Raw genomic sequence first — 14034 nt, forward strand, 5'->3', positions numbered from 1 at the left:
ATCCAATAAATTTTGATCATGATTTTCTAATTAGAATGCATTGTTGACAAATAGATCATTGAGTTAGATATAGAGCTGCAGAATTGTTTTTCAGCTGCAGAATTGTACAGTTTTTGTAGCTAAAATCCTGAACAGACAGTTAAGTACACACATCTATGCATTTTTGTTATGAACAGATAACCAGTCCAATCTTCAAATTGAACAATACCTTTTCCAGAAAAATTAGCAAATAGAATATTTTATTATTATTATTATATATATATATATATATATATATACCCCAGATGCGGGTGCTGACGTGCGGAGAAGGGGCGGGCCACATGCCCAGCATGTGCCACCCCGTGTTAAACCCACGGCTCCTTGAAGGAGGCCGTCATCTGGCTTTCTATCTCCTCATCCGCGCAATGCAGCAGTTAATGCCATTGATGGCTGAGGAAAGAGGTAGATGGAGGAGCAGAGCGCAGTTATGGAGCGCCTGCAACGAGGGAATGAAACAGAATATGAGGAGCTTAATGTGTCGAGCAGGGAATATTGGTCTGCCGAGTACTGGAGGGTGCAAAAGCACAGTGAGTTCAGGCCGGTGGAGATTTCATCACCCCGCGGCTCAGCTGAAGCCTGTCTCTGTGGCCATCCTTGCCGCTGGTCCGAGAGAGGAAGGCAATTGGCATACCACCAACGACAATTGGGAAAATGGAATGGTCTGGAACCAAGAGGGAGAATTCAATCTGAGTTCTGTGCACCAGAGGACAAAAAGGGAAGGTATTGGCACTGCTACCGAGTTCAAGTTCATTCTCAGGCAATCAGAGGAGGCATTAGGGACACCATGGTTAAGGTACGAGAACGACAGCCCAGCAGAAGGGGACCATGGAGAGGCTCCTGCTCACGAGCCCCTGCAGCAGATGAGCATCATCATTGTTGTTGATGTTACTGTCATCGACGAGCCCGAGCAACCCAGCTCCCCATTAGACAATTCATGGAGGTTGGGAGTTCCAGCGAAGGGAAGCCGGTGCTTCCAGCCTTTGGCTTTGTGGTATTCACTCTGGGCAACTCTGCAGACATTGCAGGGGTCAATGCCCACATTTCAGTCTTATTCACCAGAATTCCGGAAGGAATTGAGGATGGAAATCCTCAGGGCACATTGGAGATGCCAATGGAAGACTCTGGAAAGGAAATTGATGTTGGAGACGGCACGACGGAGATGCCAATGGAAGGCTCTGGAAAGGAAATTGAAGTTGGAGAAGAACCGGCTGTGGAAGAGGTCACTGAAACTGAGCCACCATCGTCTGAAGCCGGAGGCAAGGAGGACCAAAATTCGCATGCCCTCTCACCTCCATTGGGGCTAGCCCCTCCAGGCGTCGACGAAGAGGTATGGAGGAAAATGTGGGAAGGACGTGAAGAAGGTGACGGGTGGGCGCACGTGGTCGAAGACAAAAGCCTCTGTGACGAGGCGGAAGAACATCTGGCAGCCTGCCTTCCATCCACCGCCCGACTCCAGGATTAAGGCTTCCACGGGTATTCTGATTTTGTCATTCGGTTATGTTTGCTGGCAGTCGTTACTTGTGTCTCTGTTATGTTCAAATTTGTCTGGTCTTTGGTTTAGTCTCACTTCTGTTAGGTCTATGTGGGGTTACAGTAAATGCATTAATCGCCATGGCTATCATGCGCTCTCAGAAGCTAGCCCCTGCGTGGGCAGTCATATGTTTGGTCTAGGTAATGTTATTCCCCAGAGTTTCTGATAGATTTTGCCCCTGGGTGGGGGCTTTTGTTGTCATGAGAAGTTATGAGAAGTCTTGTCGATGCTGCCCCTACGAGGGAGCTTTCAAGTCTACAGTCAAGGTTCCCAGGATGCTTCTGCAGGCCCTGGAAGACATGTCTTTCTGTTTGTAAAGTTTTTTGTACATATAATTTGAAAGTTTAGCTAGTTTTACAGAGAAAATATATATATATATATATATATATATATAATTTTTTTATTTTTTTATTTTTTATTTTTTTGCTTCGACAGATGTGTTTGAGTGGACCATCACAACAACCTTTTATCAGTTTGCTCTAGTCACTAAATGAATTTTATATCAAATTTTTTATGACAATTTTCCATGGCAATTTTCTTAAAAAAAATAATAAAACACGCAATTTAAAAATTAATGAAATATTTATAAAACTAAAAAGTAAAATAGATGTACACCAAAGAAAAACATAACCAGAGAAAAACATATATTCAAACAAACATAACAAAAATCATAACAAAACCTATAAATGTACAAATGTTATAAAAACACTTCATTAAAAAAAAAAAAAAAAAAATGATAAAATCAAATATTATATAAACATATATATACACTTTTAAAAATAAAAATAAAAATAACAAAATTTATACATATAAAACATTAAAACAACATTCCACTAACATCAAAATATACATATACAAAAAAAAGTTAATACGAAATTTGCCATGGTTGAAAACGAAAATTCAAAGCATTGAAAGTGAATATCTGAGCCGATACGTTGTTTTGACTCGATAGCAGCACTGGTACGTGGTTTTGACTTTGTAGCAGCAGCATATTCCGGAGCCAAGCGCTGGCACTACGCATAAAATTCGTAACCTTTTTTTTAGCTGCTCTCCTTCAACACCATGACGTCTTTCTCATGGACTCAATCAAACTGGATTTGTTTCAATGATTTGCAGGATTTCAAAACCGTTTTTCCATGTAACCTGGAAAATAAAGCTCTAAAGAACTCGAAATATCTCCTAATTGGTTACGAATTTGAGAACATCGTGCTTGGGTTTTATAATTGACCCCGTTTTGAGAAAAACACGCATTTTATTTTTTTGAGATTAGCTTTAATTTGGCCAGAAAACGTGTTTACAAAATGACATTTTTTGAGTTACGCATTTCCTTTGCAAATATTGCACTTGGGCTTTCTGGGTTCGATTTACTGTGTGGTGGCTCTCGAGACTAGTTATGTATCTATCCAGTAAGGAAATACACATCTAATGGGTTTCATCAATGCACTGATTCTGCTCCTTCCATAAGCGTGGATACAGACGATGTGACCAACATACCCTTTACGGTCTTGGCCTCTATGCAAGCCCTCAGAATATTTAGCGTTATGTCAACTTCCGGCTAGATGACATCATTTTACGCAACAGGAATTTCAAGTTTCTAAGTATTAATACTTAGATGCATATATGTGAACGACATCTTGTTTGAGAAAATTGAAGCGGGCAAGTTACTTACTTGGGGATCTTTAGCGACGAAGTCGATAGGACTGGCCACATGAAAAACTTCATCAAAGCCATGAATGGAAGCCACGAAAGTATCGTCTAATAGATCCATTATGAAGAGCTTGATCAACTTCTCCCCAGCTTCTTTTTCGACTGTTACTCTTCAAACAGATTATGGTAGCTTCGATTCTTGTTTCTGAAATTGTGAAATTTTATAGAAATAATTAATGGTTCTCAATTTCAGGCAACTAAGGCTTCAAAATGAATGTACCGGAACCTGAAAACAATGATGTCAACAAGCAAGTGTCGAACCAAGATCTGGAGGAAAATGGCGTTGAAGAACAAGACACAGCGTATTGAAGGTCACTACAAACCATAACGAGTCAATCTGGCCAGCTAAACCTACCAAAGTAGTTGGATCATAACAAAACCACCCTATCAATCTAATTCGACCCGTCTTTGGTGTGAACAACCAAACCAGCTGGCTCGTATTATACAGTTCAGAACACATGCAAAGAATATTAGAATTTAGAACTGTTTTTTAGCTATGTTCCACAAACCGAAGCCTCTTCGAGCAGGATTTTATTTTTTTATTATGATGGATTTTTGAATTTTGGATTCCAAGGTAACGCAATTTTTTCTTTGCAGGTCGCATGAGAACTAGTTATCAATTTGTCAATTTGTCAATTCTCTTAAAAGAATTGATAATTTTTATTAAAGAAAAATTACATTTTCCTTATTCAAAAACATGAAGAATTTGTTTTTTATTGAAAAAGAAAAATGAATTTTCTTTTCTTTTATTTTCTTTTTTTAATGACAATCTAACATGATTTTTTATTTTTCTATTATTTAAAATCAACACATTAAATTTTTATTGAAAATATTTATGATGTTAATGAAAAAAATGCAAAAAAATAAATAAAATTCTAAAAGATTTTAAAGTCTAAAAACATTAAAAAAATGCAATCAAGAACTTAAAAAAAAAATGCAATCAAGCTTGATTTTATTTTTCCTAATTTCTCTACTTAAAATATATATATATATATATATATATATATGTTTTCAATGGAGCCATTTAAGGATTAAACTTTCTAAAATGTTCATATTCAAATTTGTGAAATGTACTTGATTGTGTATGAGGACATGAAAAGTTATTTTGACTTGTAGATTTGTCTCAAAGATCCCTTGAAGGATGGATGAATGTCGTGGTGCAATGGCTTTTCGATACCATTAGTCAATGTAGTCCTTGTGCTCCAAAGAATGTTTAATCTGCATTCTAGATCTTTCATCCATAAATGGTTAGATGAAAATATTTTTATATTTTTTTTGTAACAATGATATGCAGCTAAATCATTCATGCATCTACATGCTTTAATCATGCATCTAGAAAAAAAACTGAAAAAATATGAACTCTAGATTGAAAGCTAGTTCTTATGCATACTTTCCCGACAGCGACGCCAAAATGTTGAGGCAAATTAATTACCTATCATTTAATTGTCAACCTAAGGGTTTTGTAAAACTTGCGAAGCATGCGTGCACTATATATGCTAGAAATTAACTTTCAATTTAGATCAATCTAACTACAAAACCAAATAATGACAAACCAAATTCACCTATTCTAATTCAACAATCAACTCCAAAGAAATTATAGTACAATTATAGTACAACGCGTGGAATTGAAATCTTAATCTTTAAATCTTGCAGGAATTGAAAAGCACACCACTCTTTCAGAAATGAAAGCAAAAACAATCATTCTTAACCTCTCACATAGGAAAAGATATGAAAGCAAATAAAAACAATTGCTCTTAACTTCTAGGTAGAAAGCAAATAAAAACAATCGCTCTTAACCTCTAGGTAGAAAGCAAATAAAAACAATCACTCTTATCCTCTCACATAGGAAAATATATGAAAGCAAATAAAAACAAGTGCTCTTAACTTCTCGGTAGAAAGCAAATAAAAACAATCACTCTTAACCTGTTACACTGGAAAAAATATGAAATAAATAAATCTTAATCTATGAAGAACAATAAATCTTAAAAAAATAAATCTCACACATTGTAATTGGCCAATCCAAAAGCATGAGAGATGGAATGTTGAGAGGCTCCAAATGCAAGCATAACTAAATCAAAGTGAACATCACTAATGAGCATGGTGCCAAATCCAAATTCTATATTCAAAACATGAGCATTTCCCCAACTTTACATATGCCTTTGAAAGGATAAGACTGTCATAAAAAAATATAAGAAGCTACATTATAATGGAGGTCCATTATTCTCTTCCTCGATCTGTAGAAAATCTCGTAGAGTTATAACTCAAATAGGTAATGATGAGACACGTTTCCTCTTTGACCTTTATCTAAATCTTCTTCCATATCTTGAAGGGAATTCGAATTTGAGCATTGGAGGCCACATAAGGGTGCCTTGGAAGCTTCCAAATGACCTACACATGCCATGAAACTCAAGCCACTTTTAAGTATTAGCAAGTATATGTCATTTTTCTAAGTTTTAACCATTTAATTCACTTATAATACTAGAAATCATTATCTTTTGGAAAACACAAAGGTAACCCATATAATTACGAAAATGGAGGCTAATGAAAGATTATATGGCTATGGAGTTGCAACATGTGAGAGAAATGGTGACGATAAAGGTGAAAGTGGATGATATTTTGAATACATTTTGGAGACTCTACATACCCCCCAACTGACGTTATTGCATGTCCTCATGCAATCTACTGCATTGCTTAATCATGATTTTCTTTTGAATGAGCTTGCCTTATATCAATTGTCCTTGAACTTTGCATTTGACAATTTCATTTATTTTTGCAAAGTATTCCTTGCAATACATTGAATTGCAACATGTTTGGTTGGTTCTTGTGTGACAATCAAATCTTAATTGGTATTGGTTCTTGTGTATCAATACTTTGTTTCTTTTTGTTGCAGCAATATTTATTGAACATATTTAAGAATGCATCTTTAAATCAGCCATATAATATGATCATCATTTAGGCATTATTTTCAAATCACATAACTTTTGAACCATAATGCAATCATACTGATTAGGAAAAGTATGTTAGGATGAAATGAAGTGATTATGAAGAGTAATCATAAATGGATGTTCTCCCCGCCCCCCAACTAAAGGTGTTTACGGTTTTTTTTCAAATGAGAAAGGAAATATGGTGAAGTATTTTCCAAAAATTATAATTTCAGTATTCAAGGAATTCTATGATTAAAAGCTAGAAAAGAACATACCTTTACTTACCTAGGAAGTGGACAAACTATGCATATGTAGAGAAGTTGTAGTTGTTGCTGGATCATGGAATAGAATGTAGAATTTCATCTACTTCTTGGTTGCATAAATGGTGGATGAGGTGGTGAAAGTGGAGTCTTTATTGTTGCTACTAAATCTGTTGTATTTGTTGCAAAATGCTGAAATGATATAGTCTTCACCTGCTACAAAATCCGATGGTACAATTCTAATCATGCGAATAAATGTGTTGTTGTTGAGCATGAAGAGAAGTCATTGGATTATCGGCCATTGATGAATGTCGTTAACCAATGCGAGGCAAACTCGCCATTAATGTCAACGAGTGCCAAGGTACCTAAGTACATCTTGCGAAGTGCGAATAGATGAGCTGATAACGAGCCACTTGAAAGGTCCAATGCTCGAGGGACATTGATGTATTCCCATGATTGTCAGTGAGAGAACTTGTCATTGATGCATACAAGCCTCAAGGTACTAATAAAGACTCTAGACCTGAACCTAGATAATGTGCTAATGCTGATAGGCCAAGACTTATTAAAAGGGAGGCATTATGAATCCCCCATCATCTAACGTGAGTATGGAATAATGATCTTGGAAGGACTATGGATGGCAAATTTTGCAGTGGATCGAGGTCTATTTAATGGAAAGGAAAATGACAAGAGGGTAAACAAGCGAACGGAAAACAAAAGGACAAATCAACATGTAAGTGAGATGAATGTCTCTATGAATGGAAATTAAGAAAAATGTGAATGGAAAATGTGGAGGAAACATGCAACTCTTTGCAAGGAAAATGGTGATGACGATGCTTAGCAAAAATGATTGGATAGCTTGTGAGTTTGGAGAGGAAAAATGATGGCATTTATGAATGATAGAAATGGATTTAATTGGTTCATGTTTCTTGAAATTGGTCGTAGAAAACCAATCATGCGTAATTGGCTTTCTTCAATTCTCCGATTGCCCTGGAACCTGAAAATAAACATGGCACTAACCTTGCAACAAACATAAGTGTGTCCAAAGAGAAGTGATCAATTTCTCTAGGTACATACGAAAATTTGGATAATTGACATTTTCATGACGTGTTTTCGTTTCAGATGGTTAGTTCAATTTCAAAATTGTGATAATAAATCCAATTTCTAAAAGGAACTAATTTCGTCAATTTATGTTTGAATCAGAGCATTTCAGAAAGATAAAGAAATATTATTCGTGAATGCTTAATGATTCCTGCAAAACAATCCTCAATATTTTTTTTTATCAATTGATCCTTCAGATAAAGTGCCTTTATAGTTCTTTTTCTTTCGTGCATCATGCTTGAAAACATAATCATTAGACAAATCCAATAAATTTTGATCAAGATTTTCTGATTAGAATTTATTGTTGACAAATAGATCATTGAGTTAAATACAAAGCTGCATAATTGTTTTTTAGCTACAGAATTGTGTAGTTTCTGTAACTAAAATCTTGAATAGACATTTAAGTACACACATCTATGCATTTTTGTTATGAACAAATAACCAGTCCAATCTTCAAATTGATCAATACCTCTTCGAGAAAATTTGCAAATAGAACAATTTTTTTATTATATATATATATTATTTTTTGCTTCGACAAGTGTGTTTGAGTGGACCATCACAATTTTTTCTCAATTTGCTCTAGTCACTAAACGAATTTCACATCAATTTTTTTTATGACAATTTTCTTAAAACAAATAATAAAACAAACAATCTAAAAATTAATGAAATATTTACAAAACTAAAAAATAAAATAGATGTACACAAAAGAAAAACATATATACAAACAAACATAACAAAAATCATAACAAAACTTATAAATGTACAAATGTTATAAAAACACTTCATTAAAAAAAATAAAATAATAAAAACAAATATTATATAAACATATATATACACTTTTAAAATTAAAAATAAAAATAACAAAAATTATACATATAAAACATTAAAACAAGATTCCACTAACATCAAAATATACATATACAAAAAAAGTTAATACGAAATTTGCCACGGTTGAAAATGAAAATTCAAAGCATTGAAAGTGAATACCTGAACTAATACGTGGTTTTGACGCAGTAGCAACAACATATTTGGGAGCCAAGTGCTGGCACTGTGCATAAAATTCATAACTGTTTTTTTTTTAACTCCTCTCCTTCAACACCAAGACGTCTTTCTCATAGACTCAATCAAACTGGATTTGTTTCAATGATTTGCAGGATTTCAAAATTGTTTTTCCACGTACCCTCGAAAATAAAGCTCTAAAGAACCCATAATATCTCCCAATTGGCTACGAATTTGAGAGAATCGTTCCTGGTTTTTATAACTGACCCGGTTCTAAAAGAAACCCACGTTTTATTTTTCTGAGATTAGCTTTCATTTGGCCAGACAGCGTGTTTAAAAAATGACATTTTTTGAGTTATTACGCATTTCCTTTGCAAGTATTGCACTCAGGCTTTCTTGGTTCGATTTGCTGTGTGGTGGCTCTCGAGACTAGTTATGTATCTCTCTAGTAAGGAGATACACATCTAATGGGTTTCATCAATGCACTGATTCTACTTCTTCCATAAGCGTGGATACAGATGATGTGACCACCATACCCTTTACGGTCTTGGCCTCTATGCAAGCCCCCATAACATTTAGCGTTCTGTTAACTTCCGGCTAGATGACATCGTTCTACACAGAAGTAATTTCAGGTTTCTAAGTATTAATACTTAGATGCATATAAGTGAACAATATCTTGTTTGGGAAAATTGAAGCGAGCAAGTTACTTACCTCGGGATATTTAGGGACAAAGTCGATAGAACTGGCCACATGAAAAACTTCCACAAAGCCATGAATGGAAGCCAAGAAACTACCATCTAGTAGATCCACTGTGAAGAGCTTGATCAACTTTTCCCCAGCTTCTGGTCCGACTATTATTCTTCGAACAGATTATGGCAGCTTCAATTCTTATTTCTGAAGTTGTGATTTTTTATAGAAATAATTAATGGTTCTCAATTTCAGGCAACTAAGGCTTCAAAATGAATGTACTGGAACCTGAAAACAGGGTTGTCAACAAGCAAGTGTCGAACCAGGATCTGGAGGAAAATGGCATTGAAGAACAGGACACAACGTTTTGAAGGTCACTACAAACCATAACCGGTCAATCTCGCTAGTTGAACCTACCAAAGCAGTTGGATCTGAACAAAACCACCCTACTAATCTAATTCGACCCCTCTTTGGTGTGAACGACCAAACCAACTGGCTTCTATGATACAGTTCAGAACACATGCAAAGAATATTAGAATTTAGAAATGTTTTTTAGCTATGTTGCACAAACTGGAGCCTCTTCGAGCAAGATTTTATTTTTTTATTATGATGGATTTTTTATTTTTGGATTCCAAGCTAATGTAATTTTTCTCCTTTGCAAGTCGCATGAGAGCTAGTTATCAATTTGTCAATTCTCTTAAAAAAATTGATAATTTTTATTTAAAAAAATTTACATTTTCCTTATTCAAAAACATGAAGAATTTTATTTTTATTGAAAAAAATGATTTTCTTTTTTTCTTTTCTTTTTTTAATGAAAATCCAACATGATTTTTTATTTTTTATTTATTTAAAATCAAAATATCAAATTTTTATTGAAAATATTTATGATGTTAATGAAAAAAGAAAAGAAATAAAATAAAATCTAAAAGATTTGAAAGTCTAAAAACTTAAAAAAAAAATGCATTCCAGAACTTAAAAAAAATGCAATGAAGCTTGATTTTATTTTTCTTAATTTATCTGCTTATATATATATATATATATATATATATATATATATATATATATATATATGTTTCCAATGGATCCATTTAAGGATTAAATTTTCTAAAATGTTCATATCCAAATTTGCGAAATGTACCTGATTGTGTATGAGGACATGAAAGTCATTTTGACCTTTAGATTTGTCGCAAAGATCTTTTGAAGGATGGATGAATGTCGTGGTGCAATTGCTTTTCAATACCATTCCTCAATGTAGTCCTTGTGCTCCAAAGAATGTTTAATCTGCATTCTAGATCTTTCATCTGTAAATGGTTAGATCAAAATATTTTTATATATTTTTTATAACAATGATATGCAACTAAATCATTCATGCATCTACATGCTTTAATCATGCATCTAGAAAAAAAAGCTAAAAAAATATGAACTCTAGACTGAAAGAAATGGTTAGATCAAAATATTTTTATATATTTTTTATAACAATGATATGCAACTAAATAATTCATGCATCTAAATAAGAATGAAAGCTAGTTCCTATGCACACTTCCCTGGCAACGACGCCAAAATGTTGAGGCAAATTAATTACCTATCATTTAATTGTCAACCCGGGGGTTTCGTAAAACTTGTGAAGCGTGCATGCACTATATATTCTAGAAAATTAACTTTCAATTTAGATCGACCTAACTATGAAGCCAAATAATGACAAATCAACTTCACATATTCTAATTCAAAAATCAACTACAAAAAAATTATAGTACAACGCGCGGAATTGAAATCTTAATCTTTAAATCTTGCAAGAATTGAAAATCACACCACTCTTTCAGAAATGAAAGCAAAAAAATCATTCTTAACCTCTCACACAAGAAAAGATACAAAAGCAAATAAAAACAATTGCTCTTAACTTCTAGGTAGAAAGCAAATAAAAACAATCGTTCTTAACCTCTAGGTAGAAAGCAAATAAAAACAATCACTCTTATCCTCTCACACAGGAAAAGATATGAAAGCAAATAAAAACAATTGCTCCTAACTTCTAGGTAGAAAGCAAATAAAAACAATCACTATTAACCTCTCACACTGGAAAAGATACGAAATAAATAAATCTTAATCTACAAAGAACAATAAATCTTAAAAAAAAAATCTCACACATTGTAGGTGGCCAATCCAAAAGCATGAGAGATGGAAAGTTGAGAGGCTCCAAATGCAAGCATAACCAAGTCAAAGTGAACATCACTCATGAGCATGGTGCCAATCAAATTCTATATTCAAAACATGAGCATTTCCCCAACTTTACACATGCCTTTGAAAGGAGAAGGCTCTCCTATCTATACAAAAATATAAGAAGCTACATCATTAATGGAGGTCCATTATTCTCTCCCTAGAACCCTAGAAAATCTCATAGAGTTACAACTCAAATAGGTAATGATGAGACACATATCCTCTTTGACCTTTATCTAAATCTTCTTCCATATCTTGACGGGAATTCGAATTTGAGCATTGGAGGCCACATAAGGGTTCCTTGGAAGCTTCCAAATGACCTACATATGTCATGAAACTCAAGCCACTTTTAAGTATTAACAAGCATATGTCATTTTTCTAAGTTTTAACCATTTAATTCACTTATAATACTAGAAATCGTTGTCTTTTGGAAATGATCCGAATTGGATCCTAAACACGCTCTAAGTTTTCATAAACTCGTTCAAATTATGCCAAACAGATTCAAGTCTTAGAAAGATCAAGCTATCAGAAGGAATCCTCATGACAGTTGTGATTGTGATCAGCACGGAGCAACGAGGACCCTCAGTCGAGCACGCAGATCATTGGCCCATGGTAACACGCGCTGACACAAATTGGCAAAACCAAAGGCTAATTCAAGAAACGGGGGTGGTTTCTGATAAAGCATTAATCGCGTATCGCGGGGTGTCCCCCTCAGTGAAGGAAAGCCCTAAAGTGCCCAAACCCGAAATGGCTATGAAATGCAGAAAAGTAATTAATTCAGTTCTGTGGATTCCACAAAACCGGCAGGGTATCGGAAGGCCTCAAAGTGGTAAGAAGTTTTGACTGAGTCCCGCCCGATGCGACACATTGAGTGACACACGTACGATGAAAGAGAGAGAAAACCACTCACATCGGACGAGTAAATGTCATGCTACTTACCCACCTGATATGAACGACGACCGTAGGATCTGGGGGGCCCAGATCAATGGCGGAGGCGCGTCCCAATAAATGACCAGATTTGACAAGGTTATAAAGCAAGATTACATGGGATTTAAAGTCTGATGTGGATGATGAGTTGGCAGAAGATTCGTGTTTCACGGGCATCTTGGAGAAAACATAAATAACGACCGTTTAAATGTGTCCAAGGAACATGATGCACTCACTCGTTACAAAATAGGTGGCCACCTCCCTATGAAGCGTTACACAGTGATGATGACGCAGAACAGGGGAGTTTGAACAGACAGAGGCAGGAAAACCAGAATGCCAGGAAGCGGAAACGAATCGACAGAAAGCAAATTGGCTTTAAAGCCATAAAATGACAGAAGCAGAGGACAGACACACAGAGAGGAGTTAGTTAGACACAGAAAGCTAAGAGCAGAGAACAGAGAGAAGATGTCGAGCTGACCTGAAGGCAACATCGAGCTAGACAAAGCCAGAAAGAGTCAGAGATTCTATGCACTCTATAGAAAGCTTGAGAGGTTCAAGTGAGCTCCTCGACATAGGCCTGTCATGTATGAGTTTCAGATTGGATTCATACTACTATGACCAGTAGAGGTCAAGTACCAGTAAGGAGAGTCTGTGTACTCCAATCCTACTGATTCATATCTGTTAGTGAGACTCAAATTGAGCTCACTGTTGTAAAGAAACTCTACTTTGAAAACATAATAGAGAGGCCACCACTGAAAGTTGGACTAGGAGACATAGCCCATGAGCATCGGGTGAACTCCTTATTAAACTTGTTGTATTACATGTTTTCTTGTTGTGTTTTCTATAACTGCCTCAGTGTATATGTATTTTTCAATCTTATTGATCCATTGCATAAAGTAACATAGGCACATCCATGCACATAAGTCTGTAATACCTTTAATTCTTTGTCCTGGATAAATTCCAGATCAAGTGGTATCAGAGATCTAGGTTACTAAAGTTAGACAAGCTTGTGTTGGATTTTGTTGTTGAATGATAACTAGATCAAAGCTTAAATTAGGAGAAGGAGAGTCGGTTGAAGCTAACCCTGAAATTGGAAGAGTCCACTCTAAGAGGAAAATGTCAGAAGAAAACCCCTTGGAATCAGACTCCCAGTTCATGGATGGTTTCCTGACCATGAAAGCCAGGGTGGAGGAAATGTATAGAGGATTTAATAAAGGTAGAGCTGAAGATTCATCAAACTCCAAACAAGATAAAGGAGCAGAAGAATCTCTCCTCCATGACCACTCTAAAGGCAAAGGGAAAGAAGAAAAACTTTGCACACCTCCTAGTAGCCCTGAAAACAAAAAGAAAACATCTTTGATTAAATTAGATGTTAAATTTGATTTATCAATATATGATGGAGAGTTGAATGTAGAGAAGATGGATAATTGGATTAGAAATATTGATGTTTATTGCAGAGTGCAGAGCGTCGATTCAGACAAGAGTAAGATTCAAATGGCCAGCCTACACCTGGGAGGCACTGCCTTGGTATGGTGGGAAGGCAGGACACAAGCTGACATGAAGAAACATGGTAAAATTCTTTCTGTCTGGAGTGAATTTGTTTCTGCAATTAAAAATCAATTCTATCCACTAGCCTATATGCAGCAAGCCA

The 14034-nt window shown here is 35.3% G+C and overlaps 1 pseudogene; it reads left to right on the forward strand.

Annotated features, from left to right (window-relative positions):
• LOC149145074 (adenine nucleotide transporter BT1, chloroplastic/mitochondrial-like) overlaps nucleotides 1-14034 on the forward strand; it is a 37429-nt pseudogene that overhangs the window by 10046 nt on the left and 13349 nt on the right.

Source organism: Pinus tabuliformis, chromosome X (genome assembly GCF_031772625.1).
Source record: "Pinus tabuliformis cultivar Carrire ecotype Pingquan chromosome X, CPIR1, whole genome shotgun sequence".
NCBI classification, from domain to species: domain Eukaryota; kingdom Viridiplantae; phylum Streptophyta; class Pinopsida; order Pinales; family Pinaceae; genus Pinus; species Pinus tabuliformis.